At 36.3% G+C, this 22331-nt stretch overlaps 1 pseudogene; it reads right to left on the reverse strand.

Moving 5' to 3' along the window:
• Positions 1 to 4559: 4559 nt before the first annotated feature.
• On the reverse strand, positions 4560 to 19718 carry LOC122672180 (annotated as a pseudogene).
• Positions 19719 to 22331: the final 2613 nt, after the last annotated feature.

Genomic DNA, 22331 nt, shown 5'->3' on the forward strand with positions numbered 1-22331 from the left:
GGGCTCTAAGTAGAAAGTGGTGAAACCGGTTGTTGAAGGTAAGTGGGCCGAATCATGAATCAAATCAGCTCGTACCGCAAAAAGAGGACTTCAGTAAAAAAAAATCCAGCCGTAGAGAAGAAAGAAAAATATATTTCAAGATAAAATTAAGACTCAGACCTAAACCAACTTTTGATCTTGCTGAAACTATGGTCGAAGGTCAGAAAATAACCATGTCGAATGACTCTGTAAAACTGTAGCATGATCTGATGTATAAATCTTCAGATACGGGCAAGTCACAGAAATAGCAGGTTAAGGAAACTTACAGAAAACGATCTGATGTATAAATCTTCAATCTACAGTCACATAGGAGTTAGATCTCATAAATTACATTGTAGTACCACAAGCAACAAGTTTTTATGCACACACAATCCTTTGTTGTGACAAAGGCAGGAAAACATAATCAGAATAGACAAAAAAGGATGAGAAATAGGGCAGAATGAGACACTGCATAACTCAAATTCAACAAGTCTAATCCAAAAAACAAAGCAAGGAATCGATAGATCTCTTGATCCATAAGGCAGATGAGGATAAAATTCTAGTAGGGTATACCTTTCAGGAAAGTATCAATCTCCACCAAAGTATGATCTAAATCTGCTGGTTAGATATTGCTAATTAGATAAACCCCATCAAGAATAGGATTATAAAATAGAGCATAAGCAAGAATAAAAAACAACCATAGGTCACGTATTAGCCACAACTCTTCACGTAGGCAAGGCCACAGATCATCAACACATCAGTAAAACTCCACGATTCCAGTAGATCATTACCATATCTTCAGAAACTTGAGAAAACCCTTAACTTTCATATTTCGTTTTCGACATGATGTTTCATAAAGCAAGTACAACATTGGCTCCTACACACCACAATAAGAAAAACCCCAAAAGACCCTCAAAACAAGAAAAAAGGTTAGATGAGCCCTAAATATATTGGACCATTTGAAATCCTCAAGGGGATCGGACCGATGGCATACCAACTTGCTCCACCACCTGCCTTATCTGGTATGCATAACACATTTCACGTATCATTGTTGAAGAGTTATATGCCAAATCTTTCACATGCTTTGAGCTATGAATCACTTCAATTGAAGAAGGATTTGACTGATGTGTTGATGAGGCACAAGTTTGGAGAGTAGAACGCAAGGAGCAAATGTTGCGGAATAGGAACCGTTGGTGAAGGTGCTTTGGGGAAATCATTCAATGCTGGAAGCAACTTGGGAACGCGAAGACGAGATAAGAACTTGCTATCCAAATCCGTTTGACGATTTAGATACGTGAAATTTCGAGGACGAAATTTTATGAGGGGAGGATGTAATGCCCCAGAATTTTAAAAGCTTAATTAACTATGCCCAGGGTATTTTTATAATTTTACATTTCAGGGACATTTTCATATTTTACACTTTTGGGGCATTTTTGTAATTTTACACCTCAGTGGCGTTTTTCAAAAATTATACATCAAGGGCATTTTCATAATTTTACACCTCAGGGGTATTTTCATAATTTCACACTTTAGGGTCAAATCCGTAAGTGCATAATTATTTTTCCTTATTACATATTGTGTCTAGAATTTAATTCTATAGGTAATCTCTTACTAAAAGACATAATGATATTTAAGAATTAATAGTGTTTTAGTTCTTTATTTACATTTAACTTGGGAACTTAATAATCAAATGAGCATCTAGCCTAGTGGTTGAGATATTAATTTATTAAGAGGCCTTAGGTTCATGTCTTATAAGCTGTAGGGAGGTAGGTGTTATAATTAAGTTTTTATATACTTTTGGATTGAAGTTAAATGGTGGACCCCAATCTACCAAACAAACCGTCAAAAAGGAGGAAATTTCATAATCGTGAAAAGATATAAAGAAACTGAGTGAGTTAGGGAGAGAGTGAGAGAATCTTGCAAGAGAGAGAGGAAGAAGGAGAAACCGAGAGAGATACGGAAAGATAGAGAAAGTCATAAACAAAAGGGGGGATCGAGAGAAGGAAGGAATTACAAAAAAAAAAAAAAAGAGATTGAGAGGAGGGAATTGTAGGAAGATAAAGGGAGAAGAAGAAGAGGTCGTGGAAGGAGAAGCGAGAGGGACTGCCGTCATGAAACAGTTGCTGCTGTTTTTTTTATTTTTCCATTCCACACTAGTGTCAAGGCAAGTAAGTGATCTATGCCGTCTTGTTGTTTTGCCGAATGCTTCTGATGGGAGCGAAACTTGGTTAAATCATGATTTTCTTTGCTGCAATGGAACCTATTCTGGTTTAGAGTAATTTCTATTTTTACCGCATAGGAACCTACTCTGTTTTTGTTGGTAGAATCGTGAGCTAGAAAAGAGAGAATGAGAGAATAATTGCTTGTATTAATTAATAGGTAAACCCCTCTATTTATAATAGAGGGAAAAGTTACAAGAAACTAAAATAGGCGATGTGGGACTAAAACCCACATAGCCGATTTACACTTAATAGCATAAAAACTATCCCCCAAAGGATCAAAATACTCCCACGGTATTCTGGAATACATATTCCAACACTTCCCCTTAAGCTGGATTATACAAAGAATTAAATAAAGAAAATCCAGTTTAAACTAAAGAAAAAAAAAAAACTCCATAATAATGCTAAAAGTTTTAAAGTAATTTCTGGTTTTACTGCATAGGAACCTAGACTGTTTTAAAGTTAATTTTTAAATTTTGCTGCATTGGAACCTTCTCTGATTAATTTCCGATTTTGCTGGATTGGAACCTTTTCTGATTTTAAAGCTAATTCCTGAATTTTTACTACATTGAAACTTACACTGTTTTAAAGCTAATTCTTGATTTTTACAGCATTGAAACCTATATTGTTTAAAGCTGATTTCTGATTTTGCTGCATTAAAACCTATACTATTTTAAAGTAAAATTCTGGCTTTTCCCTACATTGAAAACCATTCTGTTTTAAGTTTAAAATCCTGGTTTAACCCTAAAACTGAGTCGTTCTTTCCATTTCAGATTTGATTTAATCATCTTCCTGTTATGCCTTGGTTTTGGGCTGCACTTATGTTGAGTGACCTGCTGAACATGGGGTTTAGTACCTAGTTAGTCCTGCTCGCACCTAGTCTTATTGGGGGAGAGTGTAGGTATGCATGTTGGGAGTTTATTTAGGTGATCTAAGAAAGGATTTTGGGGAAAAATAATGTACTGCTTTGGTGCTTAGATTAGGGAATTAATGGAGGACAAAATGGTATTTTACATGTTGTGACTATTTTTGAGTACTTAAAACTCAAAGAGTTGAAGTAGGAGACTCGCAGACTGAGATAAATGGATTATAGTGAGTGTGCATCATATGTGCGTGTGGTATGTTTAACTTGTGTTATATGATATGTTTGACTTGTGCTTTATGTGGAATGTTGTCATTGAAAGTGATATGCTAAACTATAGTGATTTGCATTGTACTTGTCGATGTATAACGATTTATTAGTGATCAAGTGTGTCATGTGATTGTGTAAGTGAATCCTAGCGATGATGGAACCTATGTGTGGTGATTGAGAAAGTGGTTTTGGATCTTACTTGTGGATTTTACCTGTGTTTTCACTTGGTGTATTTTAAAGGTGTAATTGTTAAAGAAAGTGTTTTAAAAGTGTAAGTGTTTGTGAAAGAGTGGTAAGGGATGTAAGTGTTTGTGAAAGAGTGGTAAGTGGTGTAAGTGTTTGAGGGTAAATAGACTGTCTCGTGCCAGTGGAGAGTCAGAGCCACCAGAGAGGTATTCCATGGAGCCGCGGAAATCATACCCACTGTGCACAAATGAATTGACAGTGGTGTATAATTAGTCACAGAGTGGGTGACAACCGTAAGTGATCGTAAGTGATTGTAAGTGATTGTAAGGAGGTTGTGTTCCTCTCGTATTATGGGCAGTGACAGTCTATTTCCCTTAGTGTCAGCTAGAGTGATACAAAATGATGGTGATTAAAGGTGTTTTGTGGAAGTGTTATTTTGAGAAAATCTAAAAAGTGTTTGATTTAATTGTCGTGATTGTTTGGTTGTTGTTAATGTGTTGTTCTCTTTCTATATTCTATCTTACTGGGCTATTTAGCTCACCCCATTTTTAACATCACAGAGGTTTGACACGGAAGTATGCTTCAGGTGGAGAGTTCGAGGGTGATTCAAAGACTTGTTTTCATTCACTATTTTATTTCATTAACTGGATGTAGTAGGGAGCAGTTTGAGAAGTAAACTCTAATAGATTGAAATTTTAGATTTTAGTTTGGACAAACATTAAACTGCCACCAGTTGGAGTTTTTTAATGCCCCCAAATCCATCCAGGGGTTTAGGTCATTAACGGTCCACAAGATCTAAGTCTTAGGGAAATAGGAACTGGAATGTGAACCAAATTTATAAATCATCTGGTAACCTCAAAACATAAATTGCAACGGAAGTCTCTAACCACATCCATTCAATCAATATAATAAAATTCAAGTCTCCAATAGTACTAAAAATTTAACTAACTATTATATCGTCTCAAAACCCAAATTAGTCAAAGTTAAATGTCCAAAAAAAAAATTCAAGCCTGAAACAAAATTTAGATCAACTTCAAGATTCAATCTTAATGATGTCTCCTTCACAATCATAAGCTTCATCCTCATGATTCTCCACACAGGTCCAATCAATATCTACGATTTCTCCATCTGAAACATAATTAGGGTAAGCTTCGAAAAAAAACTTAGCAAGATAACATCTAAACCTCATACGAACATTTAAAAAAAACATGCACCATAACAGAGTTGAAAAAATATATACATAAAATTAAGGTTATTCATCCCTATAGCAAATTTCACAAAAACAACATTGCACATACATAATCAAGTACCAACACCATGCTTACACCTGGCCAAGAGCATAACCACGATATCAATTTTAATCATGAACATGCACATCAATGTAATCACAAACACCTGCCTTGCACCGTACTATAAGCGCAGCTCACTCACCAAAGGTGAAGACAAGAAGTATGCCATGTACCGTACTACAGGCTCATCTTCTCAATCACAATTCAAATAAAAAACAAATCTATACATTCATAAGCATGCAAAGGATTGTTATGCTTCCATAATCATGAAGAATATCATCATAACATCCTTCTCACTATATCTCATGCTATTATGCTCATAAATCAATGGATTTTTCAACATAGTTTTCTCAAATAAAGTTGTTGAACACATGTTTGTAAAACCAGAATTTTAAAATCAAGAGAGGAGAATATTTTTAACATAAAATAAGCACAAAGTATAGATATTAACTCACCGGTTTGATGAAAATCGAATTCTAAAGAAAAACTTGAAGGTGCTAATGGTGGAAGACCTCCCTCCTTTTTTTGTCTCTTCTCTTCTTCTTTTCTTTCTTTCTCTCTTCCCTTTTTTTTTTCCATGATTTCTGCCTCTCTTTCTCTTTTTCTTTTTTTCACGGTTTTTATCTCTCTCTTTTACATGATTTCTTTCCCCCCTTTCCTATTTTTAATTCAACTCAATCTCTCTCTCTCTCTCCCTCTTCCACGTTTTCTTCTTTTCCTAATTCTCTCTCTCTCTCTCTCTCTCTCTCTCTCTCTCTCCCTCTTCCAACAAGAGTTGATCCCTACACTTCTTTAATGACTTTTAAGATCCTAACCACTAGGCTAACAAGTTTACAGATTTATATGCTTATAAATATATATATTTAAATAAATGTTACATAACTAAGTATGAAAAAATAAATACATAAATAGATAAGCAATGCTACACTAATATAATACTAATAAGGTTTTTACCTCTAGTGTGGTAATCAATCAAAACTCATCCATCATTAGTCCACCACTGGTACAGATTCTACACACAAGGTGAAAAGTCTAAATTACCCTTATATTTTGGGTACGAGTATTACAGTTTTTATGGGATTTAAGACTATTGTTTGAATATGTTGTGTTTGAGATTTAAATCTGATGATTTGTCTAGAATGATTCTGCGTGATTTTACCAATCGTTTGATCAGTGCCCATGAGGGCTGTACCCTTACCTATATCTGGGTTGGGGTCATTACCCCTGTAGCATCGGTACTCAGTTGATGTTTATCAAGCTCTCTCATTGTCTCAATGACTGGCTTATCCACACCAAAGGATGAAACTATCTTAGGTAAAAGCAACTTCAACTGGGCCTCCAAATCGGGCTCCTTGCTGTATTTGGCCAATAGTGCCTTGACATCTTTGGGGAGGTCATCAGAGCTATGTGCAGAATGAATACTTGATCAACAGAAATTATGACACTAATGAGTAGAAAATATTAAACCATTATTGTTTAAGTTTTTTCATGAAAATTTTACGCAATGCAAATAATTCACTACAACAAGACAAAGGCTACCAAACAAGCAAACACAGAATCTATAACCACCAACATGAGTCAGATGATTGGAAAGTACAAGGTTAAAGCAAGAAGAGCCTCCTTCAGCAAACGCAAGCCTTCAGATGGCATATAATGGGTCCCAAGGCCTAGGTATAAAATGCATCAACAGGAGAAGAAATTCTTTTTTCAGTCAACCCAAGATAAGCACCTGTGACAAACTCAGCAGATCCAAGCCAAACTAACACGATGAGTAAGAAGAAAACATAAAATCCTTACAGAAAAAATATCAACTGCTTAGCCTTATTTAACAAAAAACGAACATAAGAACAACTTGAAAAGGCATACCAACTGATCTTCCTCTTGGACTCTGTGCAACTATGTGACCAAATCCAACGTCTGGGAACAAGCCAATTCCATTTTCTGGCATAGCAAGAACTGTCCTCTGAAGCAAGGCCACCAAAAAATAAATAATAGATGGATGGAAGATCCAGTTACCAGTAAAATTTGAGTCACTAGGCAGAAAATTTACCACAATGATCCCATCCATATGATAACTGTACGGAAATCAAAATTACCTGAGTGGCAATTCGGTATGACCATGACCAGATAGACCAATTCCGAAACCCATGGTTTTGCCATCCATGAAGGAAATATATGTCTTCTTGTACTCAGAAATTTTGCATATGAGAGAATATTCTGCAGTAAATACCTGCTAGAGATCTCATTCACTCAGTCAAAGCATTAATTTTAGCAAACATATTGACAACACGTCATCTACATTTAAAGCCAAGTCATTCACAACTACGTATTATACAAATGGAACTTTAAGTAATGCATATTATCCAAGCTATAGTTGTCATGGCATCATATCGGTGTAGATGGGTGCATATCGACCAACGATATGGGTGAGTCAAGAATGTCGACCGATATGGGCTCCATGGCACCACCATGGACATCATACCACAACATATGCCCATATTAGGCGATATTCTTGTTTTAGATTATAAAACTTAAGTTTTTAATAATTAATTTTTTTTTAACCATTTAAGAGTTAATGTTTTTTTCTTAATGTGTATTGGAGGTGTAACTTTTCAAGTAACACCTGCAATACACATTAACATAAAAAAGCATTAAACACTAATATACTATACCCTAACTCCCTAAATTGGGAATAATAGAAATCGAAAACAGAGTCTTCTTTGGCTCGACAATTCGATGGCGATGGCGGCGCAGTTCTTCGAACCCCTATTCAGCGACTTTCGGCCTGCTTCCTCGGCTCCGGCGAGTACTCCCAGCTCTAGTAACCTCTTCAAGTAGGTAAGTAAAGTACCTTTTGTTTATTTTTCTTATTTGGTTCTTCTTCTTTCTCCTCCCAGTCCTCCGACGACTCTTCTTTTTTCTTGTATGAGTGTATCACACTCGATTGTTGTCACACCACTCACCACCACCACTCTTACTCACTCACGCACACACATGCAGCGAGGGACAGAGAGAGTCGTCTTCTTCACTTCTGGCGACGACTCTTTTTTTTTTTTTTTATAGATAATACTCATAGGTTATCATTTGATTTTTCAACTTTATTATCATATTTAGTGTTAATATCAAAGTATTTTATATTTGATAGGCTAATCCATGATTTCATATACACTAATGGATATTACACTTTTATGAATTAAACCATAGTAGTACACTTTCATGTTGATTTTTGATGTTATAGGGTATATATTATAGCATACTAAATGACATTAAAATAGGAAAAATAAAAAATAAAACATGTCGCCATGATCGCCATGGCGGGCGACTTGTCGACATATCGATTAGACACCCCTCCACCGATTTGGATCACTGTGATGACGTGACAACTATGATCCAAGCTGTACGATAATATTATCTGGCATTAGCATGCATTAGAAACATCATCACACAAGACAAATCGGTGTTGTAAGTGATAGTGAATTGCGGATGTTAATAACCCCAAGATTAGTTATTAGTTAAGGTATATGTTCGCATACCACAACAAATAATTTAACCATACCAGCAAAAGGAAAAAAAAAATGACTATATTTTAAAATAATCAGCACACTTCAAAATAAGGAAATCAATTTTGAAAAAATAAATAAAAAGGTCAGGACAATGGGCTACTCTGGTTGGGTATCTCACCACAAAAATAAATAAAGGGCTCATGTTCTCTGTGCCACAACACAGGCTGTGCCAGACACATGAGCCTGCCACTCCGGGGGGCAGGGTGGTCATTGCGCCCACCCCCATGTGTCTGGGCGCAACCTGCGCCCCTGGCACAGAGAACATTCTCCCATAAATAAATTAATAAAAGTGTAGCTAAGACAATTCTTATTCAGAATATTTTACCAAGGGGTTGGGAACACTAAAGCAGGAACAGAAAAGAAACACTTAGAACTTTGTTAAAGATTACACTGTTATATGGGTCAAGCTCAGGTCTATAACAATGGTAGCTCTTGTCTCTCAATCTGTTAAATCCTACCTTTTATAAATATACACTATTATATAGGTCAAGCTCAGGTCTATAATAATGGTAGTTCTTGTCTCTCAATCCGGTATATCCTACCTTATATATATATATATATATGCTAGTAAATATGCACGTGTGACCATATGTAAATGTAGAAGAGATATCTGGAACCAAACAAAAAACGGTGTGAAAAATCGATCAGATTTAGTTTTGCAAATATAAGAAAAATATAAGGAGTTTAAAAAAAAAAACATAAATCAATGTAAACTCATGAAGTGTCAATAAGGCATGATGCCTTGCACCTAAGAAAGAGACTGGCCGTCAAGGTGGCACGTAGGCGATGCCTTGACAACTATAAGACAGAATTCAATTTGTTGAATCTGGTAATGTACTCCAAATCGAGTTGAACCCACGATAAGGAAAGAATGAATCTTTTCATGGCCTATAAACTTACTCGACAACAAAAAAGGAATAACCATCAATGTGCCATGATTGTACAGTGTCCATCCAATCCTCAAACACAATCTCAACATAAGCCCTGAAATCTGCACCCATGACAGAAGTCTTAAGGTTGCATATGCCGTCACCAGGATGTTTATCGGGAATGCTTCCAAAATTGTAGACGCCAGGGATCTTGTAGTAATCTGCTAGTTTCAATGGTGTGTCTGCTGGAACAAAGGAGACACCATTGACAGCATACCACTGCTTGCCATTAACGATGTTTGCATTATTGGCAAGCTTGATTGTACGGGCGGTGTTTTCCAATCCATAGTGATAAGACCCTTGAGGATTGGGTCTTGACTTGCAGTCAAATTCCATCTGTTGCAATAGATATAGCCTAAACGTATATTAGCAATTAGTATAATATATTTAGTTTATAACATCATAATTACATATAACCAATTATAAATTTAAGATAATTTTGAAGTTATATATTTTACTAATTGCTAATATACGTTTAGGCTATATATATATAAATAATATTTTGATTTACTGTAATGGAGAATGGCTGTAGTTGTGAGAACTGGGTTGGTGAAACGTGAAGAAACAGCAATGTAGTAATCCTGTACAGGCTGATCGGCAGTAACCAAAACAGAGTAAGACTGGCCCAGATGGATAACAAGGGAAGAGTAGGTGTTCTGAAGTGTGTGAGACCCTTCCACCTCTATCAGCTTCAACTTGTGTCCTTGAATTCTGAAGTTGATGGATGTGGTAAGACTTACATTTGAAATCCTGAACCTGTACGTCTTACCAGCCCAATATATATAGAACAGTGAGACTATTCAGCCAAAACAACTTGGAATTTCAGTGAGTGGCAGCTTGAGTTGCAGAAAATCATGATTTATGGTTACCATGATCAACGTTGAATGTGTATCCATTCCAACCACGGCCATTGATTAGAAGCCCATCAGCAAAGGGCATACCATTCCCAGTGTCTAAGATTGCTTTCAAATCATGTTAATGACACGGAAGCTTATATCAGTATGTAGGAAAAGAAAAAAATCCAAAGCAGAATCAACAGGGGATCAGAATGAATCAGCAAGTATTGGGATCGAGCTTGGCCAATTAGACGGATTCAATTCGAATATCTCAATGGATTTCTCTCTTTTTAACTAAAACCATTAACTATATGTGTTATGATTCTTTAGAAGAACCCAATTATATTGTTACTTGCTCTTGTTTTTCTTGAACCAGTCACCAGCCAGAACTGCATGCTCTCCAGCTGGGTTAGGAAAAGGAACAGGAATTCTTGGGCGGCTAAAGATCTTGATTCCACCAAACCCTCCTGCTGCCTTGTGGAATGCAAGTGAAGGGAAGTAGAAGAAGCTGCCTATTTGATCCTTAGCTTGGAGAATATAAATGAAGTTTTTCCGAGGGGTAACCCAATTAGGATCCAACTCTTTTACTTCTAATTGGCAAGAGAGAGAGAGAGAGAGAGAGAGAGAGAATCAAGCTCTAAGGTATGGCATAGATTAATAATCTATAAAGATCATTAAAAAAGAGTTTATGGGATAGCAAAACCAGTATATAACAAATGCATCCTAAAGGAAAATATGCAGTAAGAACTATAAAATAACAAAGAACCTATAGTCAAAATGAAACAAGTTAGATAGAGACACATTCAGTATGTTAATGGGTTCTCTACATCCTGAAATACCAGTTCCCATCACACTACCATTGAAGTTAAAATGAAAATATAGATTAGGGACTTGGTGGATTCGAACCACCATCCTCTCGAAGTATGGAGTCATTTTCCACACCCAAGTTCTCTACCAATTGAGCTAAAGACCCATATTTAATTCTTGTGAAATCAAGAAAATAAGAATTCTATTAACCAGCATCATTAATTTGCCAATGAAACCCCTAATAGCTTATTTTACTGGTATCCATGTCGTTACACCTAAACGAATAGAGTTGAAAAATTTTACCCTATATCTCCTAAAGTCCACATACAGTAAAAAAATTCAAGACAAAATTGAAATAAAAATAGAAATATCAAAAGGAAAGCTGGAAATTAAGAATTTGAACATGCAATTAGAAGATGGACAACCAAAGTATTAAGTTCTGTACATAGAAAAAATAGTACTTAGTAAATAGTATGATTAAAGTAGATAACAAACAATAGGGAATATTCTACCAGGCCATGATCCTGGGGCAATGGGAAACACCAGTCTTCTTAAAAGTCGCAATGGTGAGGTTTCATATTATAGAAGGAAGGATTGAAGTACAAAGAGATGATACTTACAAATCCTTCGTCTTGTATCCATACATCTGTGCAAGCATATTTGTACATGTATAAATCTGGTGCAACCTAAAGGCTTCAAAAGGAAAAATGAAAGGCCTACAAGAACAAAAAACCAAAGTAGTGTAGAGTAATGAGAAAAGACATACAGCTTAAATCAATATTCGTTTGTGTGATTTATTAGGTTTCAGGTTACTCCATAAAGGCCCTAAACTTAAGCAAATAAAAGAAGGGAAAAATATGGGGGAGAGAAGTAGCAAGAGAGAGAGAGAATTCAAAGGAACAATGTTCTATTCGAATATTTAACTGTCAGATCAGATGTTAATAGAGATGATGAAAGATTCACTGGAAAACCAAACAATGAAAGAACAAGGTGTAGAGGGAAAGAACAAAACTGAATTTATGTTGAAAGGAGACAAATCTAGGAGATAAAAGAAATGGCAGGTAAAAGAACAAGGTTCTTGTGCCCTTACAGAAAAACACATAGAGGGTAATATAATGAACATGTCCATGAAGCGGAAGCGGCTCCGTTTCCCCATCTTCAGCAAAAGATTGGATTTGAGCTTGGGCATAGTGAGTGTAGTTTCTGAAGTTCTTCTTTAAGGTACAGTATATACAATTGATCCGTCAAAAGAGGAACAAGGCATCTGACAAGGTATCCATTGAAATCAAAGTGTATTACCAAGACATCTCAACAATATATAAAGTTAAGTGTTACGCTCCATGGACTGAAAAGTTGGTAACCCAGTTTACCCTTGCTTGCGGAAGTTAATGCGTATATCTCTGGTATATTTCGGTATATTTCATAGAAATACTGTGTATTGAGCAGTATATTTCGGTAAATTTTGGTACATTTCGGTATATTTCAGTAAATTTCAGTAAAAATACTTTGTGTAAGTATTAAACTATTGACTATTATGAAGTTTATGAGTTATGACTTATGCACTTATGACTTTATGGGTTTAAACTTTGAAGTTTAAACTAAAGGCTACATTTGACTTTATTTTTGTTTCATTACTTTGTTTAAATTTCTTATTATGTCTTTTAGTACTTAAACAATATGTATTTAACTATTTTATACAACAGGTCCGACCGTATACAGATCAATCAAGGGAACAAACCCAAAACACCACTTTGAGTTCATTTTTTTTGCAATATGAAGGTTTAAATGTGTTTATTTAGCTTAAATAAGGGTGTCCATAAAGCATCAGGCCTTGCCCTTACAGAAAAACACATAGAGGGTAATATAATGAACATGTCCATGAAGCGGAAGTGGCTCCGTTTCCCATCTTCAGCAAAAGGTTGGATTTGAGGTTAGGCATAGTGAGTGTAGTTTCTGAAGTTCTTCTTTTAGGTTTAAGGGTTTGATTGAGTCAGATTCAGTATCTAAATTAAAAGGGTTCATACTGAAAGAAGCAAAATGTCAAAGATGAACTGAGTTCTGTTTAGTGATCTTAGTCAAAGGTGATGTCATAAGACCAGACATTCGAGAATCACAAAAACTACAAAGATCAGCAAAGGAATCAGTGAAGAAAATCTGGACAGCAAAAGAGATGGAATCTATATACAGATTCAGAATTTAAACTGGGGAACCCGGGAAAAAGAAAGATCAATACATGGGCAGATGTTAGAGAAGAAAATGACATACATTTAAGTGCATATTCAAAATAGGTCCGTGGAATAAACCCAATGCCAATATAGACACAATTAAAAAGGGATCTTCAGCGGTGATCCATGAGTTCATGAAAATATCCAGAAAATGAGAACTAAGACAGATTAGTCCACTTGAATAGCTGATAATAAAACGAATAAATAAGAAACTGAAATATGGTTTTACAAAGTTGGAACAAGGTCATGAAACATTGAAATCATGCAAGGGAACATTTGGACAAAGTAGCCCAAGAAGTAGAGGAGATAATGATATTAGAAACCAGAAACAAAGACAGAAAAACAGAGCAGAGAATCCCTATAACAAATTCAAAAGGCAATCAAATATAATCTCTTCCATTTTCCTCAAAAGGAACCAAAAAATAAAAGCAAAAAGGGGGTTCTTGAAGGTGGGGATCCCAAAAGCCTCCTCAGAAACCATAAAACAAAAACCCCAAGAGATAACTATATGTAACCAGACAGAGATACCAAATCCGTAGAACCCAACATAAGAAAACAAAATCTGAAATACAAGAAGAGATTAACAAAAGGTGCCTAATCCCGAAAGCAAAGTACTTCAAGGACAAAAGAGGGGAGTGGCAGGTGGGAAGAAATAGCTTGAAACCAAAATTTAAGAAACAAACAAATTTTTTTCCGCTTGAAAAAATATTAAAATGAGGAGCAAAGAAAGCTAATAGAAACTAATGAAATGAATGACAGTACCCTTGAAACAAGGTACAAAAGTTACAGATACGCAGTTCACAATATAAAAAAATAAAAGGAAAAGGATAAAAATCAAAGCCCATAAACAAAATATAGATGGAGAGAGAGTAAGTACCTGAGATTCCTACAAAGAAGGAACAGGGTCAAATGATTTCACTCAACCAGTAAGTACCTGAGATTAGTTAAGTAAATAATCCAGTATTTACTGAGGCAAATGATTTCGCTCAACCGAAGCTCAATGATGATGCACCACAATAACTATTTGAGCTGCCTTTCCATTTATTAGGAGAAACAGTAATATTATTCGATGTGCAGTGAATTGATCAAAATTAAGTCCAGAAATCAAGTGATACATTTGTGTTTTGAATTGACAACTAAAGCTTTTCCAATCAAAACCAATCATAAGACAACTTAACTGAATTGAATTTAAAGAGTGGCACAATGGATCGGCGTACCTCTGATGATGAGAGAAATGAGGCCTATGATGAATATGAAGTACTTGACCCTCCTTTCCTGGATATTCACGGCATCTACAGGGTATGAAAGAAGCTTGGAAAGTTGAAGCCTTATAATCTCACCCTGATTTTACCTCCCTTCTTGTGTAAGGAATCCTTGATTCAATTTTTGTATGCGTGGAAAGTGGCAAAGAACTGTAAGCGATGGCCTTCTTCAAGAGGAGGAACCCAACAGTAGTCAACCCACTCACAATGGAGAAAAAAATAACAAAAAAAAACAAACATGCAAGAACCCGCCAACTTGAAGAGTTTCCAGTTGCACTATTCAGAGATGATTCAGCCGATTGATGGCCTTTATGAATGGTCTTGCTATTAGTAAAAGAACACAAGGAAACAGAGAACAATCACAGACGCAGATGGGTATTTTTAAAACTGAGAGAGAGAGAGGCACCTGTCCCATTAATCAAGAATGATGAATGTTTTCCTTTTTCTGCAATGCAGAATTGTAGATTTCAGGGCAGCAGCATCCCAAAAACTGTTTGTCTCCAAGAAAGGGACGTGAGAAAGTAAAAGATCAAAAGGAATCCTACAAACAGAGAAAGTCAGTATGCAAAACCTATGGCTGCACAATAATAATGAAAAATGGATTGGAAGAAAAAAAGCGACAGAAACTCGACAACTTTGGCTTCTGCAAAGACCAGGTAACCGTGATTGTCATAGTGACCACGTTCGGGTGCAATGAAAGCAAATTGTCCAGACTCCACAAGATCCTGAAAGTGATAATTGTTGCCATAAAAGAAAGTAACCTGAGAACTCCATCACTACAATCACTCAAACCAAAACCAAAGAGAGAACAAACCAAAATTGCAAAACAAATCATAAGAATTCAAAACGAATATGAGATCAGGGACTTGGGCATTATGATACATCATTAGATACTTACCCTCACAGTGACCTGATGTGAATCAGGCAACGGGTGCCGCTCATTTGAATTAATACTGTACTTTATGACTGTCACGACATTGCTCTTGATATCTTTTGAAAAGGGATTGAGTGATTTTAACATGTAGATACAAAGACCACATCTTTTGGGAAAATATAATCTAATTTTCATGTGCACTGGTGCGCTATGAATTGGTAGACGTAAGATTTCCTGCTGCACCATAAGTTCATGCTTTGGATTCCATTTCTTGTGAAATCAACGTGATGTGTATCAAATTTTAATAAGAATTCATTTGAGAATGAAATAAGAAGAGTCATTGTAGAAATACCAGTTGTGGCTTCTCGTCAAGCATAGATGTGGTAATGAATCTAATCTCCAATTAGCGTACAGTTACATCAGTGTAAATGAAACCAAAATCCCTAAATCTAAAAGCACTGACGCTGAAAAACCTGTGCAGTTTACGATATGAAGGCAGAAGAGCAATACCGAACAGAAAGGTGCTCACTATAAGAGAGAGGTATGAAAGAGATCCTCAAATTCCTTAATAACTCCGCAATTACATAACCCTCGAATTTCACCAACAGAGATCCCTGGAGTCTCCTTCGAGAAGAGAATATAAGAAACAACCCAAAAGCATCCGAATTGAGAAGACCAGAATCGTCAAATTTCCATGAGGGACAGTAAAAAAGACAACAGAATGATGTTGGGTGCAGCTACTCCTGAACAATTAAGATCTCCAGCTACTCCTTCCATGGTTGCTGTTGGGTTTGCAGAGAACGGGGATGAAGGGAGAAAAGGAATTCAATGGATGAATCAAAACTGAAACATGGAGAGAGAGGTTCGTTTTCTTTAAGACGTGAGAGGAACTGGAGATTAGAAGATTGGGAGATTGGGAGAGAGAAGTTCGTTTTCTTTGAGACGTGAGAGGACTGAAATTGGGAGATTGGAGAGGAGAGGGAAAGAAAAGGTCACACGATTACGATTAGATAGGTTTTTTTGGTAAGAATGGGATTCGATAGATTTTATCGTCATAAAAAACGATTTTAAGAATTAAAAATTAAAAAAAAATAAAAAAGCTAAGGGTACTAAGATTATGAAATTTTAAGAAAAAATGACAAAAAGATTAAGAATTGAAGAATGGAATTTTAGATAAGAATGAAGGGTAGAATAGGTAACTGAAAGATTTGCTACAACGTGCTTTAATATAATAATATGATAGTATGATAGTATATATATATATATATAATAACAACTTCATTAGAGAGAAGAAATAATACCAAAGATATGTTAACAAGATTGAGGACAACACTACCTCAACTGTAAAAAGGACCCGACAAAAAAGAGGAATAACCCAAAGATTGAAAAAAACATCAACAGACTCCCAAAGAGGTAAATCATCGCAAAACATAATATAGGATGGACTACACTGTGAGTAGCCAAATCATCAGTGATCTCATTGCATTCTCTTGGCTGCCATTGAAGAAGATTTTCACTTAGAGATGCCAAGTGAATAACATGTCTAAGCACGTGGGTAAATCTCTGAAGAATATTACTTCTCTTCTTTATGCGCTAAATGATGTTGGTTGCATCTCGTCCCACTATAATGTTGTCAAACGCATCTTCAGAACTATATCTAAACCCACATGCAGGGAAAGTAATTCTGCTCTAGTAGACTCATCCTCACTTATGGGACCAGAGTAAAGTCTCAAAACCAATAGCTGCTACACTTCTAATCACCCCCTCCGAATCCAGATGGGCCCGCATTTCGTAAAGAGCAATCATCTAAATTCAATTTTTTGATGCAGTCTACTAGAGGATGCCATTGGAGCATAATGGCTTGAGAAAAAATATCTTAATGAGAAAATCTGATACCAACCCTTAAACAGAAAGGGGTTGGGAACATCCTAAAAGATAACATCCAATGGACAAACTAAGATTGCAACACAAACTGTTGTGAGACATATTCATCTTTGATTGGTCCAAAGTAATACTCCTACCTGATGCTTCACAGAATAGCACAGAGAGTAGACTGCCAAAGGAATTTGACCCTCTTCCCTGGGGGCAAAAGGACCTTAACCATATTGCCTACACAATGTACTTAGGAAAGACCCATGCCACAAAAAACAGTGTCAGATAAAGGCTCCACAATTTCAAGGCCAAAAAAAAAAAAACAGAAGTTAAAGGTCAATGGATTCCCCGTCCATTTTAAACATCAGCCCATATGAGGAGATAGGCATCTCCCCATGGCCCAACCTGCTTTTGTTGAAAACATCAGCAGTTAAAACTCTATTGTGAGCAAACCCCAGTACCTTGCACCATGTTGAGCAATAATAAAAATGGACATGAAAATAACAGGTAATGATACCTCCCGCTCCAATCCCGTCTCTCGAGCAATCAGGACTTCATGTCAACGAGAATCAGCATTCTATGCTGAAGGATTTTCACATAAAGTAACCAAAGGAAACACATTCATTAAATCAGAATCAGACCCTTCCAAGAGACAAATCCACCATTTCAGTAACAACTCCAAGTCATGCTATCTAATTGAAATTTCTTTTACTTGTACAACATTTTAAAGATCCAAAATTCCATGAGACACCTCCCAGCATATCTATTTTGACATAATTATCAGATATCTATTGTCTCCAACTTCATTTTTGAAGTATTGAGTCAGTGTGTTAGCAATTAGTAGATCAAAAGAGGTTCCAAGCCAGGTTTAAGGTACATACCTTCCAAGACTTTATCAATCTGCCAAGCTCACATCTTAATTATATGACACATATATATTTGCCATGTAGCCAGCTTAGTCATAGTACATTTCTTTCCTCTTGCATGGTTACATAAGTTTAGTTATCTCATAACAATATCATGATGCATAAAATAGGCTGTGAGACACATTTGCTTTTTGGAGTTTTGAAATTGAGGTGTAAGACACCCCATACAAGTATTACAATAAGATAAAATAAAATCTCTTGAGAATCAAGCTGAGGCCCAAAATAAACCCATGGCAAACCAATTCTTCACCCTAACTAGATGCTACTTCCAACATGTCTATTTTTTGAGATGATGCCTCTGTTTCGGCCTATCATTCCTCGTTACAAAAATCATTACAAGTAGAATTGTAAAAAAAAAGTTGGGGAACCATCATTAAGTAGTAAAATAGTGAATATGCCGACTTAATATAAAAATATCACAATAACTCAATTATATCTGACTTCCGAAGTCGGGTTATGATCTGCTTCACATCACCACCTGCAGATCAAATTAAGGACACTTGTTATTAAATGGATCTAGCAAGTCTACTTACTAAAAATAACTATAAAGCAGTATGCAACCATGAAGTAGACACCGAATAACAACCACAATTCAGTCATGCAACAATGCAACAGACAAAAATAATACAAGACACTATGAGAAGACCTTCGGCACAAGAGGAGTGATTTTGTCCTTTTGAATTTCAACAACAACCCCTTTAATGTCCATTTCTGCACTGATCATGAATGATCATCCCTCAAACTAAACCAAATACCAAAAAAGACAAAATCCTATGAAGACAATAAATTTATAAAAGTATAAAATGAATGGAGAAAATGACATGCTACAAGAAGTTATTAATTGCAAAAAAACAAAAAGAGAAATTCTTTTTCCTTTATTTACCTACTGAGAATGCACGAGGTGAACTATCCTCCGCCGGAACACATTTGACTCTAGGATCCGTTTCTCATTCTTATAAATAATTTTTATATTTCAAATCCATATCTATCGTAGAAATTCAGTAACATGTCACTGCAATCATAGTGTCAATTACTAATTGAAAGTATTTCAAAACTGAAGACAACACATCTAAAAGCATAGTTCCATCAAAATCCTAGTTGCAATACAGACCCCATAGACCAATTTCTACTGTTTCTTTAAAAAATTGCCATGGATTAACTAGATAAACTCAAGACCACAAACTCAAAAAAATTGAACTTAAATAAAATGCGTACATAGAAACAAAATTGTAAACTTTCCCACTTTCAAAAATCAACTATTAAATTGCATAACGGATTTGGAAAATAATAAAAAAACCTAACACATAAATCCCTCGAATCAATAATTCAAGAGGAAAAACAGAAGCAATTTTCAAATCCATGTGAAGTGAACCAAGTTTTGCATAATCACATCTATAGTTCCACCTCCATGAAGAAAACTATAATAACATAGAGTGCTAATCAACTAAAAAAATTGAGAGCACCGAGGTATCAGGAGAGCCTAAGTTCATAGCGTTGAGAGCTTTGTGACGGTCGAGGGTGATGACTGCGACGCCATAGGGAAAGATAATTCCTTTCACGAATTCTTCGCTGCCAGCCATGATCGCAAAGGTTCATCAAGATTCAGTGGTTTTAAAGGTTTTCAAGAGATTTAGATATCGAAAATGGTAAGATTGAATGTGAGAATGTGGATTGGTGAACGGAGTGGCAGACCAAACAGAGGATATCCTGAGCAGTGAAAAGTGAGAGAGTGGAATCCGCATGAGTTCTTTTTTTACAATTAATCTGTTGAGGTAAGTAATTGATCTACACTCTACACTTAATCATTGCAAGACAAAAGGTTGTAAAAGGTCTTTTATTAAGGCTGTGTTTGCTAAGCATTCTTGGAACGCATTCCGCTGAACCACACTAGATTATTGTGTATGCATTCTTTGATTATTCGACTGATATTGGGAAAATCACAACAAATTTAAATTTTTGGAACTTGTGTGATTTCAGGTTCCAGCTCTGAATCTATGGTGGCTTCAATATTATGGGTTACATTGGTCGAGGATACGGATGAATCGCTCGACACCCCTATGGAGGATTCTAGGGATTCTTTCCAACTTGCTCTTCTGGAGTCAGAGGACCCCGATGGAACCCCGCACCTAAGCTACCTGTGCCTAGTCTACTGCCTGGATGCCATGCAGAACCTCTCCCTTAATTAAACTCATTGTAAGTATGATTTAAATGTATTTTATAGTGTTTTATACGATCAATTAGAGTTATAGGGGTATTTTAGTCAATTTATCTCTGTGGACCCACATTCCCAATGGGAAATCCAGTTCCCAGTAGTTACCCATCTTCAGACTACCCCTGATGTCAAATGACATCATTTTACATTTAAAAGAAGCTAATTAAGTAATTAATTCTACTTAGAATTAGTTTTAAAATTTTAATTCACAAAATAGATTTTTATTTAAAAACCAAACACTACCTAATTAATCCACTAACTATGTATATAAGACATATTTCACAATTCACAATTCACTAAACATTAGACTAAGAGAGGAAATCGTTCCAGCCTAAGGAAAAACCAAGGAGAAGAAGAAAAGAGAAGGGGGAAAGAGAAGAAAAAGAGGGGAGAAGTAAGCTATGCCTTGGAGCTTTGATTCCATGCATTGAATTGGAACTTGGGACTACAATTGAAGCTTTTTCTGCATATCTGAGGCAGCTACCTTCATCTCTTACTATTGTTGAATTCAGGTAAACCCTAAAAGTCAGTCTTTCCATCTTCTTTTCCTCCAATTCCAACCCTAATCAAGCCCTACCCCCATGACAGCCAGTAAGCTTTCATAATAGAAATTCTGTATGTATAAACCTGTTTTAGGTTAATTTAGGTTCAGCTACACCTGAAATTTCATGGCTGCCTCCCCAATTGAACCCAATTTCTGGTTCTATGAATCAGATTGTAAACCCTAAAACAATAAAATTGGGATTTAATGAACAAATCCCTAAATTGATAATAAATTTTAAAATTAAACAATTAAATAGGCTGACCCACCTTAGAATGGGTTGAAACTATGAAATTGACACCATGCATGTAAAGATCCATGCCTTGGGAGTAAAACCCCCAAATCTGGAATTTGAATCGAATGCAGAACCAGGCTTTGAACCGGTCAACCGGTTCACCTTGGCCCTGAATCTGGTTCAACATTTTATGACCAAATTGCCCCCCAATGATTGGGTACTGACCTGAACCCATTCCAAACCCTAATACTTGCTATTTTTCTACTGTTCTAGGACTGTTTTTACTGTTTTTCTACTGTTCTTATCTGGTCTATGGGAGTCTTATTACCTAAGCTAGCCAAACACATCAGGTAAGGGAATTTGACTTTATTTTATGAGTGTTTGTTGCCTTAATTTTCATTTGTTCGATGTGCCATGCCATGCATCATCACTATTATTGTTCAGAGCATGTAGTTTATTAGCTCTATAATTTTGCATTAGATTGCATGTGATTAGGCTGCATTTACATGCTGCATTGCATTGATATTACTTGATTACTATACAATGATGTTAATGTTACATTGCTTATTCTAGAAATTGAACTGTACATTCATATGCCATCATGATTAGACTGCATTGGGCTAGGATGTTTCATAACCCAGTGCTACGACCCTTACCAATAGGGGTTCAGGTGTTGGATAACCCGTGGTAGGTCCGAGGGGTAATACCGGGATGCCATTCACTGTCCCCATGTTAGCGATCCGCTCCGCTGTGGGATCAACAGTAGGGTTAGTCTTTGGGGGTCTACTAGGGTCTGATGGTTCATGCCGGAACTAATGGGTCTTCACCATAGTAGAATGCTTTCGCTCGGGTGACCGATGGTTCATACCGGGACTGAGGCTAGTATGCTGCTACAGTAGCACTTATACCCCATGCGACTTAGTATCCATGTTAGGAACATGCTTACTTAGGACATTCATTATGACTGTTGTGATATGTTTGCATGCATTTCCTTACTGGGTTCAGTGGAGCTCACCCCTCGTGATCACCTTATTTTGCAGTTAATATTGTTGCTACTTCTGTGGGAGTTTCCTTCACTCAGGACGCTTCTTCAGTTCTCGGAGTCGATACTCCTCTCTTGGTGGAGCACGATGCTACGTGTTCCTGCGATGACTGTGCTTTCACTTGAGCCGCCTGACTAACAGGCTACTTCTTTCCTTTTCTCT

Source organism: Telopea speciosissima, chromosome 8 (genome assembly GCF_018873765.1).
Source record: "Telopea speciosissima isolate NSW1024214 ecotype Mountain lineage chromosome 8, Tspe_v1, whole genome shotgun sequence".
In the NCBI taxonomy this organism is placed as follows: Eukaryota; Viridiplantae; Streptophyta; class Magnoliopsida; order Proteales; family Proteaceae; genus Telopea; species Telopea speciosissima.